At 39.9% G+C, this 21,809-nt stretch overlaps 1 protein-coding gene across 7 annotated transcripts in view; it reads left to right on the top strand.

Moving 5' to 3' along the window:
• Positions 1-21,809, top strand: part of ALDH3B1 (aldehyde dehydrogenase 3 family member B1) — a 1,341,938-nt gene that overhangs the window by 794,880 nt on the left and 525,249 nt on the right. The window contains exon 1 of one of the 7 annotated variants that reach the window (XM_044084081.1): positions 17,134-17,156. The exons of the other annotated variants lie outside the window; for them this stretch is intronic. The gene's annotated coding sequence lies outside the window, so the exon portion shown is untranslated. Of the gene's footprint in view, positions 1-17,133; positions 17,157-21,809 lie in introns of those variants that run through there. 7 annotated transcript variants of the gene reach the window in all.

Genomic DNA, 21,809 nt, shown 5'->3' with positions numbered 1-21,809 from the left:
CAATTCACCTCTCCTTAACCAATCCTGCTTCCGATCCTGCTCAGCATGAGGTTGTTCCAAGAGTTTTCTATACTTGCAAATATATTTATGCATTTTCCACATTTCTTGCTTTCTCGTCTGATCCTTCACCTTATATTCTTTTTTGGCACACTCAGTTGCTGCCTGATTTTTTTGTCTACTTCTGATTTAATTTCCATTCCTGCTTGACACTGATATGCTTCTGCTAAACTAAGCAGGAATTCATCTTAGACTTATTCTCCTCATGTTTTCGTAGACTTATTCTCCTCATGTTTTCTTAGATTTATTCTCCTCATGTTTCTTAGATTTATTGTCCTCATGTTTTCTTAGACTAATTCTCCTCATGTTTTCTTAGACTCATTCAGTACAGCTAGTATGATGTCATCACAGGTGGATTCATTCACCTGAGTTCACCTAAAATACCTCACCCAATGTTGGCTGCTGCACTTGAAAGCAGACAAAGATAAGCTAGAGTGGCACAACTGTAGATGAAAAATGTGGCAAGAGACAGGACAGCATATTCTGTGAGGACTGACTAAATATGCTTCAGTGTGTTTTTACTAAACTGGATTCATACAAAAGACATGACAGAGAATTGAAGGTTTCTGAAATAAACCACCGGTTTTGTTGAAACTACTGAGCCTCCTCACCAAAAAGTACAGGTTTGTAGGTATATACTTGACTACTGACCACCAAGACCATTATAAGTTCAGCCGCACAACCTAACCCAGTTGTGTTCATATGTATAATGGGTGTTTATTAAGGTGAGGTATGTTAGGAAGTTTCTAAAGATTATGTGGGAGTGTATGTTAGTTTGGGTATAGCTACTGACTGCCACTCTCAATTAGAGACATGGGATCCAGAGCTGGAGTAAATTTCCGATTTCCCATCCATTGGTCAAGATTACCCTTAAATAAGGTGTGGGTTGGACTCTACTTGACATGGATGGGAAGCCTATTCCAGAGCATGGGGATGATCTTCTGAGATACATATTTGTCTCAACAGCATATCCTGTTTATGTCACAAGTACAATTTAAATCCTTGAATCTAGTGCTTCTGATGCTGTTCTTTGTTTTGTGGATGTCCATCAGAGCTGGATCAGAGGCTGCCTTGTATGCCAGACATAGATAACTTCTCAGTAACCTGTAGGAGACCAAGTGTAGAGAGAGAGCTATAAGGCGAACCATCTAGGGCAATGTATTTATACCCTAGATTCTCCTAGTAATTAATTTTTGTGGACATTCCAGCTGTCACATATGTCTAGTCAGGTGCATGCCAAAGTGGGTATTATACTAAATGATGGGTATGATAAGAGCCAAATAAAGTGGCACTATAACTACCCTGGACCTAGATTCCATGCATTCACTTATAAGTTGGGCAACATGGAATGATTTTCTCACTGCCTTGGCTACATGTTAGTTAAAGACCAGATTACTATCTACATATGTTCCCATATTCTGGACTATCGGGTCAACTCTTAGGAGTGTCTTATCCATGGAGTAATTAGCCTGGGTGGCCATTTTCCCAAAAGGCACTTTAATGCATTTCTTGGCATTGAGTTTTAATCCATGACTTTGTCTGTATTAGACCCTCTTGCATTATGTTTCTATCACATGGTGAATCTATGATAACTCCCAATTTGCAGTCATCTTCGAACTTGGTCATCCAAATGCCTTCGACATTAGCCTTTACTTCCAAAAAGTAGATGCCAAATAGGAATGGCCCCAGCATGGTACCCTGAGGTACCCTGTTGGTGGCCAGTCTCTTGGTGGAGGTGGTTTCACCAATCCTGACTTCTTGGGTCCGGTCTCTGAGCTAACAGGCAATTCAGTGAGTTAGGTATGGGTTTACTCCCAGTTTGGTGAGTTTGGCAACTATGTCAGAGTGGGGTATTGTATCGAATGCCTTAGCCAGGTCCAGGTAGGCAGTATGCACTGCTTTCTCCTCATCCAGGTTTAGTAGGCATAACCCTCCTTTGGCAAAGCCAAACTGGGTTGGGTCCAGTGTCTGCAGGCTGCCTATGTCTTTGTTTATCATCTTTATGATAATTCATTCAGTGACTTTGCATATTAGACAAGTAAGACTAATAGATCTGTAGTTTCTGGGGTCAGTTGATGGCCCACTCTTATGAAGTGGAATAACCATTGCAGTTCTCCATTCCCATGGTACAAAGCCAATTTTGAGGCTGTAGCTGAAACGTGACTCAAGTTGTCTTGATTGGTCATGCTTTAAGCAGTTTAGGAGACATCCCAAGACATTGCCACGGCCCACTGAGGCTGTCTTTTTTCCCTTAGCAAGCACCTCCAGATCCAGCTCACTGTTAATAGTTGGGGGGTTATGCTAGTAGGTATTTCATGGGGAGAGGCATGGCGGAGTGTGGGGATGAAACATGAGCTGAATTTATCAGACAGCAGATTCTGTATGTCACTGTGCTCAGTGAACATGGCACAATTGACCACCAGTTTGGCACACTGCCGTGTCCTGCCTTTGGGGTTACAGACATAACTGTAGAAGGTCTTGTGGTTATTTTTATCCAGTGAGGCTATCTTGACCTCATAATTAGCCTTCTTAGATTTAATTATTCCTCTTAGTTTCCTGTTTAGTTTAATTAGAGTTAGAGAAGTCTTATCATTATGGGAGTTGCTCTTCCTGATTTTAGCTATGACCTTTTTCTTTTTGTTATATACTCTGTTAAAGTTGCGATTCTACCAATCTGATTTGTTCTTAGAGTGAGTTTTGTGATTACTTCTAGTATGTATAGCAGTCTATACAGCCATTTACATGGTTGTACAGAGTATCTGTGAACAATTCCGCATAGGAATTCTGGACTGGGAGGAGCATTTATTTTTGACAATTTATCACTTAATAGGATGCAGTTTGCTTTGGAGTGCTACCTGTTACAAGGTTTGCCAGAGTTACTGAGTTCATTTTTATTTTGAAGGAAACAGCTTTGTGGTCCGAACTCACAAGAGAAAATGTGATACTGGGGGGGGGGGGTGCGCTGTAGCACTCTCCTGTCTTGGTGAGTACAAAGTCCAGTATGTTTGAACTGCTGGTGGGTGAGCTTACTGTCTATTCAAGGGTATTTGTGTCAATAAAGTCCAGGAATCATTGTGCCTGTGAGTTTGAGACAGTGTGCTTTTCCCAGTCTATAAGAGGGGTAGTTAAAATTTCCCATGAATAGGGTATTTGCTTTAAAGATGAGTGTCTCCAGTAGGTCTAGGTCCAAGTTATGGGATTCTTGGGACATAGAGGGTGACTTATTGCTTGCTAAGATATGGTATGGTACATTGTCTGTGGTGATTTGCACATTTCTAAACTCCAGGGCCTTGTCCTGTTAACCAACCTAAAGGGAGTGCTTTAGAGACTGCAGAGGATAGACATTGCTGTTTATAGGTTTGAGGTTTTTGAGGTTTAGAGCCTCAGCATAAGTTGGTCAATGTGTGTGGTGGATGTAGAGTGTGTGTGTGTGTGTGTGTGTGTGTGTGTGTGTGTGTGTGTGTGTGTGTGTGTGTGTGTGTGTGTGTGTGTGTGTTTGTGCAGTGGATGTAATGTCTGACTGCCCTAGCCAAAAAGTTTGATATCCTTTTCCTTGGACTATGTGTCCTCACAAAAAAGTCTGATATCCTTTTCCTCGGTGACTCCAACTGCAATTTGGAGGTGGGGGAGGATTATGTATTTAACTGTGAAGGTATGGTGTATAAACCTCATGCCTCCCACATTACCTTTGATCATGTATGTACCAGTTATCTTACCCCATCCTTCAGTGTCTTTGATGGGATCCAGGTATCTGACCAAAGATTATTTACTTTGTTTTATTTGCTGGTATCCTAACTACTTATTTCCTTTATCCATAATCTGTTACCTATAATGTTGTTGACCCTCTCCTTTCAGTGTTGCATTTCAAGCTCTTTTAGGTTTACCCTGATACTGACCTATGTGATTTGGCTTAAGCTAACTGGTAAAAGTTATCTAGGGAATATGGGGGGGGGGGTAAATGTTGCTTTTAACTACTTTGTTCGCACATTTAGTAGCATCCGAGATGATCACATTTACAGTTCTAATAAGTAACACAAAAACACATTCAAGAGATGAGTTATTCATATGCTGTTAACTTTGTTCACAACATAAGATGGCAGGGACTCTTTTTCAATCCTTAGGTACTTGTCTACCTGGCATAAGCCTTTGCTCTAACACAATGAGGTTTGCAGAGGTAAAAATAACAGTTGTTTAATAAAATTGTATTTTTAGCTTCAAAGCTCTTCAGTCCATCATTGCTGGACTAACAGATAGTTGCTGTGACATTCAAGCCTGCTATCTCAGCTGGTATGCTCAAGACCAATATATGCAGAAACCTGCCACACTAATCTCTGTTGTCATCAATGCAAACTTGTAGTAAATGATTTCCAGACCAATTCTAGTTCTTCCATGCTGGATCATTGTTCTCTATATGAGTGCCACAGAATAAGTAGCTTTCTGTAGGATGCTGCTTCATGTTTCACACATCCTTACAGATATGCTTGAATACTCCACATTGGTGTGCCTGAATACTCATTGTGGGTATGTATTTTTCTCCTGCTGAAGTAATGTGTTTGGATTTACAAATTTGTGATTTTGCTTTGTTATCATCCCTAAAGAATCTACAACACTTTTTGTCTCTTCCAAAAGCTTTGTAGTCTCCATCCTGCAGTGGACAGTCCAGCACCTCTTTACAACATGCTTCTTGGGATACTCCACATGTATATGGCTAAATACTCTTCATCAGTATGCCTGAATACTCCATGTGGGTATGTCTGAATACTTTATGTGAGTATGCCTGAATACACCACATGGATATGCCTGAATACTGAATGTGGGAATGACTAAATACCCCACAGGGTATATCCAATAACTCCATGTAGGTATGCCTGAATACTCTACATGGGTTTGTCTGAATACTCCACAAGGGTATGGGTGAATACTCCATGTCAGTATGCCTGAATATTTCACATCAGAATGCTCGAATACACCACATGGATAAGCCTGAATGTCACGTAGGAATGTCTGAATACTCCACATATGTATGACTGAATACTCCGTGTGGTTATGCCTAAATACTCCATGTAGGTGTGTCTCAATACTCCATATGGGTATGCATGAATACTCCATGCGAGTATACCTAAATACTGCACTAGGTATGCCTGAATAATCCACATAAGTATGCCTGAATACTGCATGTGGGAATGACTAAATACTCCACATGGGTATGCCCAAAAACTCCAAGTAGGTATGCCAAAATACTCCCAGTGGGTATGCCTGAATAATCCACGTAGCTGTGCCTGAGTACTCCACATGGATATATCTGAATACTCCACATGGGTATGCCCAAATACTCCATGTGGATATGCCTGAATACTTCACGTGGGTATGTCTGAATACTTCACAAGGGTATGCATGAATACTCCTTGTTGGTATGCCTGAATACTGAATGTGAGAATAACTAAATACAAAAGAGGGTACTCCCAATTACTCCATGTAGGTATGCCTGAATACTCCACATGGGTATGTCTGAATACTCCACAAAGGTATGGGTGAATACTCCACATGGATATGCCTGAATACGTTGCATAGGAATGTCTGAATACTCCACATGGGTATGACTGAATACTCCATGCGAGTCTACCTCAATACTGCAGTAGGTATGCCTGAATAGTCCACATAAGTATGCCTGAATACTGCATGTGGGAATGACTAAATACTCCACATGGGTATGCCCAAAAACTCCAATTAGGTATGCCGAAATACTTCCAGTGGGTATGTCTGAATATTCCACATACGTGTGCCTGAATACTCTACATGGATATGTCTGAATACTCCACATGGGTATGCCCAAATACTCCATGTGGGTATGTCTGAATACTTCATGTGGGTATGTCTGAATACTTCATGTGGGTATGCCTGAATACTTCATGTGGGTATGCCTGAATACTTCATGTGGGTATGTCTGAATAATTCGCAAGGGTATGGGTGAATACTCCATGTCGGTATGCCTGAATACTCCACATGGGTATGCCCGAATGTTCCACATAGGTATGTCTGAATACTCCATATGGAAATGCCTGTATAATCTACATATGTATGCCTGAATACTCTATGTGGATATGCCTGAATACTACAGGTGGGTATGGCTAAATACTCCACATGGGTATGTCTGAATACTTCACATGGGTAAGCCTGAATGCTTGCCATTGGTATGTCTATATATTCCATGTGGGTATGCCTGAATACTCCACATGGGTATGCCTGAATACTCCACATGGGTATGCCTGAGTACTTCACGTGGGTATGTCTGAATACTTCACATGGATATGGGTGAATACTGCATGTCAGTATGCCTGAATACTCCACATGGGTATGCCCAAATACTCCACTTGGCTATGACTGAATACTCCACGTAGGTATGTCTGAATGCTTCACATGGGTATGCCTGAATACTTCACATGGGTATGCCTGAATACTTCACATGGGTATGCTGAATCCTCTATGTGGGAATGCCTGAATGCTACAGGTGGGTATGGCTGAATACTCCACATGGTTATGTCTGAATACTTCACATGGGTAAGCCTGAATGCTTGCCATTGGTATGTCTATATATTTCATGTGGGTAGGCCTGAATACTCCACATGGGTATGCTCAAATACGTCAAGTGGGTATGCCTGAATACTTCATGTGGGTATGTTTGAACACTTAACAAGGGTATGGGTGAATACTGCATGTCAGTATGCCTGAATACTGCACATGGGTATGCCTGAATACTTCACTTGGCTATGCCTGAATACTCCACGTAGGTATGTCTGAACTCATGGGTATGCCTGAATACTCCACATGAGAATGCCTGAATACTACAGGGGGGTATCGCTGAATACGCCACATGGGTATGTCTGAATACTTCACATGGGTAAGCCTGAATACTCACCATTGTTATGCCTAAATGTTCCATGTTGGTAGACCTGAATACTCATATGCATATGACTGAATACTCCACATTGATGTTCATGAATACTCTATGTGGGTATACCAGAATACTCCACATAGGAATGCCTGAATACTCCATGTGGCAATGCCTGAATACTCCACGTGGGTAGGCCTTAATACTCTATGTGGGTATGTCTGAATACTCCACATGGAAATGCCCAAATATTCTATGTGAGTATGTGTGAATACTCCAGGTGGGTATGTGTGAATACTCCAGGTGGGTATGCCTGAATACTCCACATGGGTATGCCTGAATACTCCTTATGGGTATGCTTGAATACTCTATGTAGGTATCCCTGAATACTCCATGTGGGTATGCCTGAATAATCCACATGGATTTGCCTGAATACTCCACATGGGTATGCCTGAATATTCCATGTAGGTATGCCTAAATACTCCACATGGGTGTGCCTGCATAATCCTTGTGGGTAATCCTGAATACTCCAGATGGATATGACTGAATACTCCACATGGGTATGCCTGAACATTTCATGTGGGTAAGTCTGAATACTTGCCATTAGCTTGCCTAAATACTCCATGTGGGTAGGCTTGAATACTCCATATGCATATGCCTGAATGCTGAACATCACTGTCCCTGAATAGTCTACATGGGTATGCCTGAATGCCTGCTGTGAGTATGCCTGAATACTCCACATGGGTATGTCTGAGTACTTCACATGTGGGTAGACCTGAATACTCACCGTTGGTATGCCTAAATACCCCATGTGGGTAGGCCTGAATATTCCATATGCGTATGGCTGAATGCTCCAAATCAGTGTGCCTGAATACTCCACATGTGTATGTCTAAATATACGCTGTTGCATGCCTGAAAACTCCATGTGGGTAGGCCTGAGTTCTCCATGTGGATGTGCTTAAATACTCCATGGGTATGACTAAATACTCTACATGGGTATGCCTGAATACTCGCCGTGGTATGACTGAATACTCCATGTGGGTAGGCCTGAATTCTTCATATGCATATGCCTGAATACTCCACATGCATAAATGGGCGCACCTTCATTGAAGGTTGGGCATTGGGCTGGCACCTCAGCACCATAAAAATCTACTGCCAATCATTAGCGGACCGGAGTTCTGCTGTGGTGACCCCTAACCGGGAAAAGCTGAAAGAAGAAGAAGATATGCCTGAATACTCCACATAGATATGTCTAAATACTCCATATGGGTATGCCTAAATACTCTAGAGTATGACTGAATAGTCCACATGGGTATGCCTGAATACCACACATGGGTATGCCTGAATACTCCACATGTATGTGTATGGCTGTGCAGCTGAATTTATATATAACATTTGCCCACTTATTAGAGATATTCTTAATGTTTATTACTGCAGTGTTAAGGACATGTACCAGCTTTGCTGATGTTTTTATTTATATATTTTATTTTACATTTGATTACCGGGAAAGTCCGACTGGACACAAGTCCTTTTTCAGTGGAGACCCGGGGAAAAAAGCTCCACATTTAGTAAATAGCACATTGTATAATAGCATGCTGATACACATTGAGATAAAGGAGACACTATTTATACAAGGTTATGTATACATAACATATCCGAATATGTAAGATAAATTATGAAACAAAAAATGTGAGATCATATAGATCATATGTTGGTTTCTGAAAGTTGCTTGCATGTTCAGGAATTAACTGCTGACCCCTATTTGCTACAACAAGTATTCTGCAAAGCTACATATGGGTGCCATTCTTTTAGTAGTATCCATTTATATCTGTAGTATCACATATTGTGGATTGCTTTAGTCTGCTCTATATCCTGTTTACATCACTTTAAGGCCTGATATATATTTATTTATTATTTATTCCAGTTTGGTGACCGGGGAAGTCCACTGGGCCAAAGAGCCCATTTTCAGTGGAGGCCGGGGGAGAAAAGCTCCATAATACAATGTTACAAGATATAATGATAAAATTTTTAAGAAGTACAAATAAAATTCAAAGATAAAATTGACATACAAAAGGTTTAATTTTTTTTTAAATCGTAGGTAGTATGCATTCAAGTTGGTAGTCCTTTAATTCCGTAACATTTGAAGTTAAGGAAAGAGTCCAGGAGGATGACAGGCAATTTGCATAGGGTTGGGAGTAGTTGTTAGTTACATTAGCAATGTGTGACTAAGAGAGAAATAAGGAAGGTATGAAGGTTAGCCAGGAAAGGAGGAAGAGGGGAGCTTGGGGGGTATAGAGTGAAGTGTGCAGTTACATTTTCAGTGAGTATGCAGGTAGGAGAGGAGCTGAGTTTTGAAGGAGTGTAGGTTGTCACAGGTCCTCAGAGCAGAGGGAAGGGCATTCCATTTTTTAGCAAGGGAAAAGGAGAGTAAAAGTTGACCGGCTGGGCATTTGGGTTTGTGAATGGAAATAAGGTTTTGGTTAGAAGATCTAAGGGGTCAGGGGGGGGGGTGTAAGGTTGGAGAATATTGGATAGTGCGGGGCAGAGGGTGGGTTGAAAGATTAATTTGTGGGCTTTGACAATTTGGAGATAGTATAGTTGATTGGGGAGTTCAAGCCAATTCAGAGTTTGTAGTCATGTGCAGTGATGAGAGAGGGAATTTGCCTTGGTGGCAAATTTGGAAATTTTATTGTAGCATACTTCCAGTTTGGAGGTTAGAGTAGAAGATAGATTTGTAAGCAGAGGGGCACCATATAGAAGAGATGGGAGGAGATATGTAGTGGCTAAGGTATGTCGAGTAGAGGGGGAGCGGAATTGATTATTTCTGTATAGTAGGCAGAGTTTTATATGGGTTTTTTTGATGTTAAGTTGGATATGGGTATTGAATTTTAAGTGTTCATCGATTGTGACCCCTAGGAGTTTAGCGGAGGGAACGGTGTTAATGTTGGAGTTGTTAAGGCAAGAAATTTGAAATTAATTTTTTTTGGTGGTGGTGGATTTTGAGTGGGTAAAAAGAAGAGTCTTAATTTTGCTAGCGTTAAATGAGAGGTGATTTTCATGCATTCATTTTTCCGTGGTTGTGAAGACGGTTTGAGTTAGAGATTGGAGTTCTTTAAAGCTGGAAGCAGAGCAGATCCAAGTAGAGTCGTCTGCCTATTGGACAATTTTGGTATTGGGAATAGCTTTGTGGAAATCATTAACGAAGATGTTAAATAGAAGAGGGCCAAGTATAGAGCCTTGGGGAACTCCTGTGGGGGTAGGAAGGAAGCTGGAGGAGGCTTGGCCCCATTTCACAGCTTGGGACCTGTCAGAAAGGTAGCTGGAAAACCAGGATAGAGTTTTTGGGGAGATGTTGAGGTTAGATAGATGGTTTAGTAGATGGGAGTGGGAGATGGTATCGAAAGCTTAAGATAGATCTAAGAAAACAGATGAAACTAAGCTACCAGACTCTCGAGCTGAATTGACAGAGTGTAAGAAGGAGAGAAGGGCTGTGTTTCTATTATGCCCAGGGCGGAAACCATGTTGGGTAGGAGAGAGCAGCTGGTGTTCAGTTAGGAATGGCATGAGCTGTAGGTGGATGCATTTTTCAAGAATTTTTGGGATAGGAGAGAGGATGGCTATGGGATGGAAGTTAGAGAAGTTACAATTTTTGCCACCTTTGTGGAGTGGGAGAATAAAAGCAGAGTGCCATAGTTTGGGTACATAAGACTCGTGAAGAGATCTATTTATCAGGATGCTAATAAGGAGAGCAATACTGTCAGAGGCAATTTTTAGGAAGGAGGAGGGGATGTTTTCAGGGGCATTGGTGCAAGGTTTGAGTTTGGAGAGAATTTTTTTTATAAAGTGGGTGCTTACGGGTTTGAGTTTAAAGATAGGGGAAGAGGGAGGAGAGGATGTGGAGACTTGGGAAGAGGGGGTGGGGGGATGTTGTTGGGGAAGGTTTTGGTTAGCTCAGCAATAAAAGAGGTGAAGAAGGAGATGAATAGATTGGCAATTTCTTGGTCAAATTTGCTAGTGTCAGGGCAAGGGTTCTTTATTGTACCAGGCTTAAGAAGAGAGTTAATAGAATTCCAGAATTGTTTGGGGTTTTTTGCATGATTTATTTGTAAATGGTTGTAGTGAGACTTTTTATCTCTTATGACATGTTTTTTGGCTAGGTTTCTTAACTGTTTGTATGTAAGTAAATATTCAGGTTGTTTATGATGGAGATAGTTTTTCCAAAATGTATCTCTTTGTTGCATAATTTTCTTGGTTTCTTTAGTAAGTGAAGGGGCAATCTTGGCTTTGACTCTTTTAGTACGGATTGGAGCTAAGGAGTTTAGGACAGACACAAACAATCAAACCAAAAACCACCTCCAGAGGAAGCCTTAATAGGCAAAAATAGTAAAATGAATGTGTCTGAAAATCCAGGGCATTCATTTAGCTTTATGGTTATCTCAACTGTGACTACTAACCTCCGTGGAGGAGACATTGACAACAAAACTGAAAAGGAAGAAAGCAAATAGATCATGAACCTCAGAGCTAATTTATTTCCAGGGCTCAACAGAGTAGTTCCTATTAAACCTATTTTGAAAGAGAGAAGCCTAATTAAGAAATGAAATGGAGGCTTAAGGAAGGCGTGCATCTGATTGCTGTATGTGATTGGTTGAGCAATTAAGGATCTTTATTTAACAGCAGTAAGTCAGGTCTACACACTAGGATCTGAAGAAGGTTTTTAGCTTATCCTGTTTGACCTGCAACTTGAACAGCACAATTTGTGCTTTTTATTTCTTCATTTTATTAAAGCCTACATTTTAACAGAATTTCTCAGTGAACATTTTGCTGTGGTGGAAGCCTTTTTTTCATTTTACGAGTTTAGGACAGAAAGGAATTTAGAGTTGAAGAAATGAATGGCTTCATCTAGGGGTAGGGTTTTTAGTGGGTACCAGTTAGTGATTTTGAGGGAGTCAGAGAAGGTAGAGGGATTAAAGCTGGTTAAGTTGCGATTGTGTAAGAGTTTGTGGGAGAAGGAGGAAGAGGGTGTTGTTCTATGGGTGAAGGCAGGGAGGTGGTCTCCTAGAGGGTCTGGAATGACACCAGATGTTGTGGTTCTGTTTGGATGAGACACCAGGATCCAGTTTAGGATGGAGCCTGTGAGGTTGGTTTTGTTGGGCCTAGTGGTATAGTTAATAAGTTGTGCGAAATTGAAAAGATTGATAGATAAGGTGGGATTTTGGTCACTGATTTTTTGCCAGTTAATATTTACATCTCCCATAATGTAGGTTTCATGTTTAATGTTTGAGGAAGACCAGGAGAGGATGTATTCCAAGGTATTGGTGGTATTGCCAGGAGGAATGTAAAGGGAGATGATGCAGATACTTTTATGGTCATTTAATTTTAGAATGCCGATTACTAGTTCAGCATTAAGAAAGGAAGGAATAGGATTTGGGAAGGGAGTGATAGATAAATGATTAGCATAGATTAGTGCTACACCACCACCTCTTTTGTTTATGTGGTCAGATCAGAGGGAATGAAAACCGGGGGGAAGGAATTCAGTGTCGGTTATGTGTGGTTTTTAACCAGGTTTCAGAGATGGCTACAATATCAGGTGAATTATGGTTTAGCCAAGCATGAAAGAGGGTGATTTTATTAGTTAAGCTTTGGGCGTTGATGGTGAGAAATTTGAGGTCTTTACAATTAGGTTTGTTGTTGAAGTTATGGTTATTTGTTTGAGACATGTTTGGTCCAGGGTTGGGATGAATGTCGCCTTCTAAGCTGAGGAAAGAGAGAAGGTGAGTAAGTTTGTTAGGCTTTAGTTTGTTAAGGAAAGGATGGTAGGGGTGGGTTTAGGTTTGTAGTATTTATTAGGGATTTGGAAGAGTTTTAATTTTAATAGAAAGGAGGAGTGAAATGGAATTAAGGAGGCAGATGTATTGTGATAATGATTTGTAGGGTGTGGTGGTGGAGGTGGATATGGAGGGTTTAGATGAAAGTTGGTATAAGAGGTGGAATAGTATAGAGGAAGAAGAATGAGGAGTAGGAGTAGTGCAGGGGCAGGGATTGTAGTAGGAATGGAAGGCATCATAGAATGAGAGTTTGATTAGAGGTGAAAAAGAAATTGTAGGTTAGATAGGAGTTAGGTAAGGCAGGTGGGTGGGAAGGAGGGTAGTTTAAAAGATAAGGTTGGTGGAGGGGGAGGTAGTTTTGGGGAAAGTGGGTGGAGTAATCTTGTGAGGGGACTGGGTGATGTAAGTGGGAGGGAGTATGGAATGACAAATAAATGTAGGACCACTGGGGGCGGGTGGAAATTGGGGGCAGGGTAGGGGAGCGGAGTGAGCCTGCAGGGCGAATGGAGTGGGATAGAGCAACAGGGCAGAAGTGTCCAGCTGAAAAAGTATCAGCCACTGCAGGTTGGAGCTGAGGTAAGTTGGTAGAAGTACAGAAAGACTGGGTGGAGGTAAGTGGGGTTTGAGCAACTCAGGGAAAGAGAAAAATATAAAGGTGGGGAAAGTGGAGTAAAATAAGGGGAGGTTTGGCTTTCGAAGGGTTTAGAGGAGAAATTGGCATAAAAGATTAGAATGGAGTAGGAGCAGGCAAATGTGGAATAATGCTACCACCTAGTGGAGAAAGGAGAAAAAGGCAGGCAGAGAGTGATAGGGAGTAAAGAATAGAGTAAATAGACAAAGGCTTAAAGGTAGAGAGAAAACAAAAAGGGGTTTAAAGGTAGAGAGAAAACAAAAAGGGGCTAAAAGGTAAGTCTTCAGAGGGGTACAGAAGAGGGATAGGGGGCCGGAGGTCAGTAAGTACCACTGAGAGGGGAGTTTTTTTGCGGTCTGCGGTAGGCTGCTGTGTCACGCTCACAGAGGGACTGGCTAACTAATAAGAAAGCTTAGATAGGTATAAGGCTACATACATTTACTGAAAGATTCTTTAGGGATTCCACTCTGATGTTCCTTTTCAAAGGAGAGCCCAGTTTAGTAAGCAGAATAAGTCCAGATTGAGCTGACTGAGCTTTTGCAGGAGGTAGTCTGTTTATTCAGAAGGTAGAGCAGGACCTTCAGGGGTGGAGTACTGTAGAAAGAGAGGGGAAAATAAACAAAATAAGTATTTGGGGAAGAGAGGAGGCAAATGTAAGAAGTAGGGAGCGAAGAGGAAGAGGAGGAATATAGATAGTAGGAGTTAGTGTAGAATAAGGAGGAAAACTTGAGAACAAAGAGGATAGATCTAGAGGAAGGGTATGTTTGAGGGAGGGTTAAAATTGTAAGGTAAAGATAGAGAGAAGAACAGTTAATGAAAATTGAAGGTGAAGATAGAGGAAAGCAATTAATTGAGGGATAATGCAAGAGAAGGCAGGGAGAGAAATGCAGCAGAGAAAAAACTTATATTTATCGCTATTATCCAGTACAATTAGAGTCAAATGCAGTTATGCAATGCAGCAGATAAAATTACAGGAATAGTAGCACAGTATCAATTACAGGCAAACAGATACATTTGAAACAGGTTATGAAAAGTAGTATACCTCTATAAAGTATATAAGCAGTTAAATAGTAAAAGAAAAGAGAAAAATCCCAGACAAAATGGCTAGACTGCTGTTGGTTGAACAGGCATTATGTGTATTTTAGCTGTTCAATAGGTGGCTAGACTGCTGTAGAAAAAAAGGATGGGCTCTATAAAATGCCCAGTACAATAAGGTTGGACTATATAACTATTGACTAAATGAGAAGACCAAAACATTTAGTTATATTTAAGTAAAAAATAGAGACTTGCTGTTGGTTAAAACAGATGGGTATGGCTCTATAGATTGCCTATAAAGGAGAAAAAATCAGGAACTGTGGGAAAAACAATTGGTAGCGATGTTATGCTACAATGTGACAAAATGTGATTAATGGGAGCATAAGCTGGGAAAGGTATTGCTATGAGCTCCTGAGGGGGTGTTCTTAGACTAAAGGACGGTATCAAAAATGTGATTAATGGGAGCATAAGCTGGGAAAGATATTACTCTGAGCTCCTGAGGGGGTGTACTTAGACTAAAGGTATCAAAAAGTACACTCCGGGGTAGTTGAGAACCTTGCCTTATAGGAACAGCTTTTAAAAGTAAAGGGGTAGAATAACAATCTGGCCTTTGGGGTGGCATTCAAAGGTGTTCCAATTAGGGTAAAAAGTAAACTAGCAGGCTTCGGAAATTATAGAATGGACTTAGAAAGGTGATTGTTGAAGAAAGAAGAGCAAGTTTACAGTTGTAGGCTGCAGTATAAGCAGCGGATAGCTCCGCTGGGAAGGCTACTATCTAATGGCGGGAATTTGGAGTCTATGGTGAAAGTAGAGTGAAATTGAGGTTTAGAAAGCTCCCACAGTAGTTGCAGAGCTCACAGAACTCTTGGGCACTAGCAGCTTTACCAAGGCGGGAAATTGTGTCTGATGTGAAATAGAAATTAGTATGTAGAAAAGCACCAGCAGCGCTCGTGGAGCTCATAGACCCCTTTGGGCACTAGCAGTGTACAGGTGGAGTGGTCGCTGGTAAAAGTAGAGGTCTTGGGCATGAGCAAAAGAGAAAGGAAAAAAAAAACGATCACTAATTAAGTGCCGAGGGTAGGTAAAATGGTCCCAAACTGCACAGCGTGGTAGGAGAAGCCGAGCGGCACCCGTTTTACCTAGTACAGCAGCTAGAAAGCATTTCTAGGAGAAAAATCAGTTGGTAACCTCAGGGTTAAAATCATTGTCTTAAAAACATCAGAACGTTTGCATAATGACACAGTAGAAGCAATAAGTGGACCATTCTTTAAAGTTACCTGAGCAGCTATTTACAAATAAAACACATTAAATAAGTGTTAGGCTACAATCAAAACATGATCAAAGGCATTATGTGGATTGTTTCCTAAAGACTATATGAGCAGGTTTCCAAAAATAAACAGTTTAAACAGGTAGTAGGCTTCAAGCAGTTGGTAGATTACTGAATCCCTTTTCCTGAAAGAAAATCCGAGCAGATTGTCTCAAGGAACACAATAATAAATAAATAATCCGAGCAGTTGTCTCAGTAAACACAATTAAATAGGCACTTTAGCAGACTTTTACTAAAAACAGAACAAAATTATAAACAGATAAGCGTTTTTAACAAGCATTTTAGCAGGCTGGTATTGAATTCAAAGCTCTGCTCTGATATAGTCAAAGCCTGTGTCATTGAATTGTTTCTCTACTTTTTACAAAATTCCATTTTATTTCATTATAGCATTTCTGTGAAAGTACTTTTAAATTTCTTCCTGAAGGAAATATAGTGACCACATATTTGCATTATTAGTCTTAAGTTTTTTACATCTCATCTAACTGTAGCATCGTTCATATGCCACTATAGCTAACTGTTTTGATATAAATCAAAGCATGTCAGCGTTCTCATGCATTTACAGTCTTGTCATTTGTTACAATTCTATTTATCTGATGTGTTACATTATTGGAAATAGCCTTTGATATGTCATGCACCTTCCCAGGATTATCAATGAAACCAAATTCCATAGGCTATGTGCATCCCCTTGGTTAACAAAGGCAAACAGATTAATTAGATTGTGAACTCTGATAAACTTAAACTGCTAGAAGAGCTGTTAGAATAAAGGTCAATGAATGTGGATTAAACGCTAAATAGTTTAATGATGCAAGGAAGTATTACATTACAGAAAGATTGGCTGCAACTGACGGAAGCACAGACAGCTTCAACAGCAAATAAACAGTGCCAACGGTGCAACAGATATTCAAATGGGGCAACAAAACTGAGAACACAGTAGGAACAAGGAAGAAAACAGCAAAAAAGGTCTGAAAATGGAAGATTAGACTACAAACTATTTACTTCTGTCATAACCCAATTTTAATGATTAGCAATGCATTATACACAATGGTTGAGATGCCATAAATTATGTATCTAATCTTTCTGGAGCCAGCCTTGAAATTGCACCTGCTATAATGCTGTAATACTAAGTACCAGCGTTTTGCTGTGCTAAGCAGATAGCAATGTGGTGGAATGGACTTTTGACTTAGTCTCCAAACCTTAGTGACATAAATGTGAAAGATCAAAAGTGACTACGGAAGAGGAAACAAATTATGCAGCTTGCCTCTCTTCGTAGTTGATAAAAACAGAAACTGCAGCATTACAAAAGTGACATAAGTTAAATCTTAGTATTGGTGTATGCTTGAAAGGCAAACTCCTTGAACCAGCTGTTATCTTCTTCTCCTGAGTGTGTTACATGTAAGTGACTTTTTTCATTTTCAAATGCATCATTTTTATACTGTTTTCCATGCATACTATAGGTAAGGAAGGTTATTGTCACTTGTCTCATGCATTCAAAAAAGACGATAAAGTGTTGTTTGGGTTCAAGATATTTATTTACATAAACATGTCAGGAACCGTAATTGGAACATGTATTTAAGCTAACTGATTTACTCATTACTTCAAACATACTTGCATGTGCATCTCCATTCATGCCTGTGTTTACTCTGACTGTACAAACTGGCACTGTTCTCGCATGTGCTCAGTACTTACATGCACATGCTATCTAGCTACAGTGGCTGAAGAGGAACAATACACTCAATGATCTACAGTTATGAAGGATGCACATTACTGTGGTAGGTAGTCTGTTTTACTTGAGATACCAGTCTCCCCCCAGTGTTTATTTCCTCAGAATGTAACTTAGAAGGAGATTCATCATACCTCTTCTACATGGTTTGTACTCCATCTGTGATGGAAGTATACTGGATTTCCAACTATTTCTTGAAAAACAGCAGCTGGAGCTCGCAAAAAATGAAGTAGTCTTCCTGGTCTTCTTTATGTAACAGGGTCCTGCTGGTTACCTGTGCTTTCTCCTTGTATGTGACCTCTGCATCTTCCTGTAACTCTAACTACCCGAACTGTTACCCATGCCATCAACACACAAGTGCATGCCATGTTTGTGCACAGCATTTTTGGGGGCGATATCCAACCTTTGTAAAGATTACCAAAGTAAAGGTTAATCTTGATGGTCACAAAGGGTAAAGGTTTAATAATACTGGAGCCTGTAGCTCGATTGTAGACAGGGGGTGATATGGTGTGGACTTCCTCAGTCATTGATGGATTCATTGCTGGTGAAAGGATGGTGAATGACAGCTATGGATAATGAAGTATGGCATTAATTCAAAAGGAATTAGGCATTATTGGGCACAACTAGTGTAGGCTTTCTCTGTATGACAGAATTACTGCTGGGGAAATATGAGATACTGGCAGCATTAAAAAATTAAGCTTTTTTTAATTGTGATGGCTATTGATGGATATAATAGGGGTAAAAGTGAATGGCTTTTGGCAGTGGAGACTAGCTCTTCGTGTATTCAATGAGACAGGTACATTATAGCCTCACCACAATGATTAGTAAAAATGAGGGACTAACAGCAGTGGAGAAGGAAACTTTTTGTTTACTCATAGAGACAGGTGTAGGCAGAGTGCTTGGACAGGAATGTTGTGTACAGTTCCTTCTTAAAGCAAAGTATTTAGAACTGACAACAAGTGAAAACTGTATTGGAAATGGAAGCTCTTTGCTGTTCTACAAAGACGGGTATTACATGCAGCAAATATAGAGTGATAGGTTAAGTGGAGATGAAATGAGAGGGACTGGCAGCATTGTGAATAAAGTCTTCTGTTTACCCCCCAAAATGTGTACAATTCTGGGCCATAAGACCACAGATTTCCCCACACTTTGATAGTTTTATTGCTAACAAACAAAAGTGAAGACAGAAGTTACCGTGGGAACATGTACAGTATGATACTTCAGTGGTACTGTCACCATACTGCTCTTCTTCCCCGAGAAATGGATATGTCCATTAGTGGAACCAACCATTTACCAAAATATAAAGAATTAATTAAACATGAAGTAAAACAGAAACAGTGACAGCAGTAACTTTTAAATACTGTGTTTATCTTGGAGCTGCATGCACAGCCATCTTGTCAGTTAATGCAATTCAGGCCGTGGAAAGTGGCCAAAGTAATTTTATAATATGGTCACTTTCCCCAGAAGACTGCATATGATTTCAAATGTTGTTATTTAAGACTGCTGTGCGAGACATCCACCCTGATATGTGCTTAACTTGTTAAAAAGATATTTTTTAGCATCTTGCTGTCATGCACACGGTAGTAACCAGTGGGAATTTGGATTCCTGTATTTGCTTTCATTTATCTACCTGAGCAACAGCCTGGAGCAGCGATAATCTAACCTCTTACAGTCTTAAAAATGTGTTTAATGAACTTTTTGGTGTTTAAATATACATGTAATGTTAACATTGCCTAGTATTTGCAACTGTTGTGATTAAATTCTTCTGTCATTTACTTTGACAAGGCTCTTTTATACCTTTAAGTCTTTGTTAGCAGAGATGCCTGTATCATCCTATGGAAATGTTGATACACCTGCTTGACCAGAAGTGGGGTAGGGTTGAGATGGCACTATGTAACTATGTGACCACATTGCTTGATGTTAACTCCAGAAATGCATTCATTTTTTTGGTAGTACTAAATGTTGTTAAAGCTACATTGTAGCTGCTAATTTGTAATTAGTGCATTCAGTTTACATAGTTACTGAGTCACCAAGACATTATCTTGATAAATTAATAAATATGGACACAGAGAAAAATGGTTGTGCAACAGATATAAATTCCCTGGCCTACACCTCTGCCCATACCTCTATCTACTGCATGACATATTATCAGCTGTGTTACTGAGTCATGAGGTTTGATATTTTGTTCTCAGATATCTATTTTACTAAAAGACATTACCATCATAGTTATGTTGATTTCCTTTGAGTTATTTATATGTCTGTCATTTTCTCTTTTGGTCTTGTTTATTCAAAGCTACACAAAGTAATTCCCTTAATCCTTTTTCTTTATTTTCTTCTTATAGTTTGTACATATTTTTAACGCCTCCTTTATATGCATGTCATGTCTTGTATTTTACAGTATACAGCTGTGATTTATTCTACATTTTTAGGATGTGTTATTCCTAGGACTGCCTGTTCCCGTCTGCTTTTACATCATGCTTATTTAAGCTGTCGACTTCTGCCCACCTTCCTTTTATCTACCATGTTTCTTGTGTGCTTTGCTCACCCTCATTTCTCCCAGGAGACAGGATATGTGGTAAACTAGCTGCAGCAGTGTTCTTAATGCTCATCGTTTAAATTGCTCTTCTTTGTAATAACATTTTCTGGATCAGTAGTTTTTTTAAAACTGAATATATGGTTACTTCTCCCCTGACTTATTTTATTTGCAAAATTCTTTTACAAGTCTGAATTTTTGTAAGTTAAAAAATTAATTTTGCTACTAGATTGTTTGACTTGCCGTATGTACTTGCACCTGGATCCTAGTGAAGATGAAGAGAAAGGAGTAAGCATGAGGACCCCCATTGTTTTATATTTAAATTCAGATACTTCAGTTTATTTAATATTTAGAGTTACGTGACATGTGCAGGAGGGACACAGTGGGTATCATAGTCTCCTCATAGCGAAATGTTTTGTCAGTTGGGGGTGCCTTCTGTCTGGATTCTGTATTAACTGCCTGTGCTTGCATGAGCTTTCTCCTGGTACTCTGTTTTCTTCCTGTACCCCAAGGACAAGTGGTAGGTGGACTAGTGACTCCTAATTGTCTGTTGGTGAGTGTATGCACAGTATGGAAGAAATCTACTTCCATTCCTTACTATCCCAGTAAAATCTGGGTGCCTTTAGCTGTATGTGCGGTAGCTACTGGAGTCAGGCGCAGCTTTACATCAGTGGATGGATAAGCATGTAGAGACAAATGATTCTAGCTGTTCTTCATTTGTTCTGCTGTATCTTTGAACACTGGCAGTTGTTGTGTGTTTTACTCTGTGCGGTGCCATTCCTACAGCTGTTTTACTACACAACCTGAGCCTACGTTATGCCAGTGTTACTGGCTTGCCCTTTTAGTATTGATACTGTAAGGATTCTTACTTTGGGAGACTCAAAAATTTGTTCTTTTTCCAGTTTTAGGTATTGGTATGAGGACCAAATTTAATTTTCTTATAATTGTTTCCAATCATTTTCCAAAATTATGGCAAACACAGAGATTTTGAAGTGCTGATGTAGTTTATCTTACTAGTGTTTGTTGATCATGTGCTTACATTGAGTGGTCTTGAACGGAGTCTACCTATTATCAATAGGCCTACTTCTTGCAAATACACAGATGATAAGTATCCATTACTTTTGTTCCTTACAGCATTTGGTAACAGAGCGTCATGAATATGATACTAATTTATCTGCTTTTTTCTGATTAGTGTAGTACTTTGTATCTGTGACAAAATCCTGATCTATTTTCCTCTAAATACTTCATCACCATGTGTCTGTTACATGACTTTCCATACCATTTTGTGCTAATTATGCTTTTCTTTGTTTTTTCAATTTGCTGCTGACTTAATTGTGTTTATTATTATTTTTTTATTTTTAATTCTTTGTGCATTGCTTCAGGACTTTACTGTTCTTCAGGACATGATATGCTACCCCAGGGGCTTCAGCCTAGCACTCCTTGCTTTTTGCAGTTCTAAACTTTTTTCAGTGATTTCCACTATTTTGTGAGGAATCATATCTCAAAAGAGCATCAGATTGGGACGCTGGAGGTGGCTGGTGTGGTTAACACAGAGTATGGAGGAATGCTCTCTGTTGTGGTTGTCAGATGTCACCCCTTATGAAGTGGATCACAGCACATAGCACTTTTTTTGTTTTGTGAAGTACCCAGGACTCTAGACTGATTCCTTTTCACAACTTCATACTTGCATTCCACTGTTCTCTTGAGACACATGCAATTGATTGTCCAATATTATATCTCCACATTTTATTACTGAATAGGAAACAATGTTAATATTACTATTTAATTTATT

The sequence above is a fragment of the Protopterus annectens genome, chromosome 9.part0 (genome assembly GCF_019279795.1).
Source record: "Protopterus annectens isolate FY-2018-M chromosome 9.part0, PAN1.0, whole genome shotgun sequence".
Taxonomy (NCBI): domain Eukaryota; kingdom Metazoa; phylum Chordata; order Ceratodontiformes; family Protopteridae; genus Protopterus; species Protopterus annectens.
The sequence above is the reverse complement of the archived record's forward strand: the minus strand, read 5'-3'. Positions and strand labels throughout refer to the sequence as shown.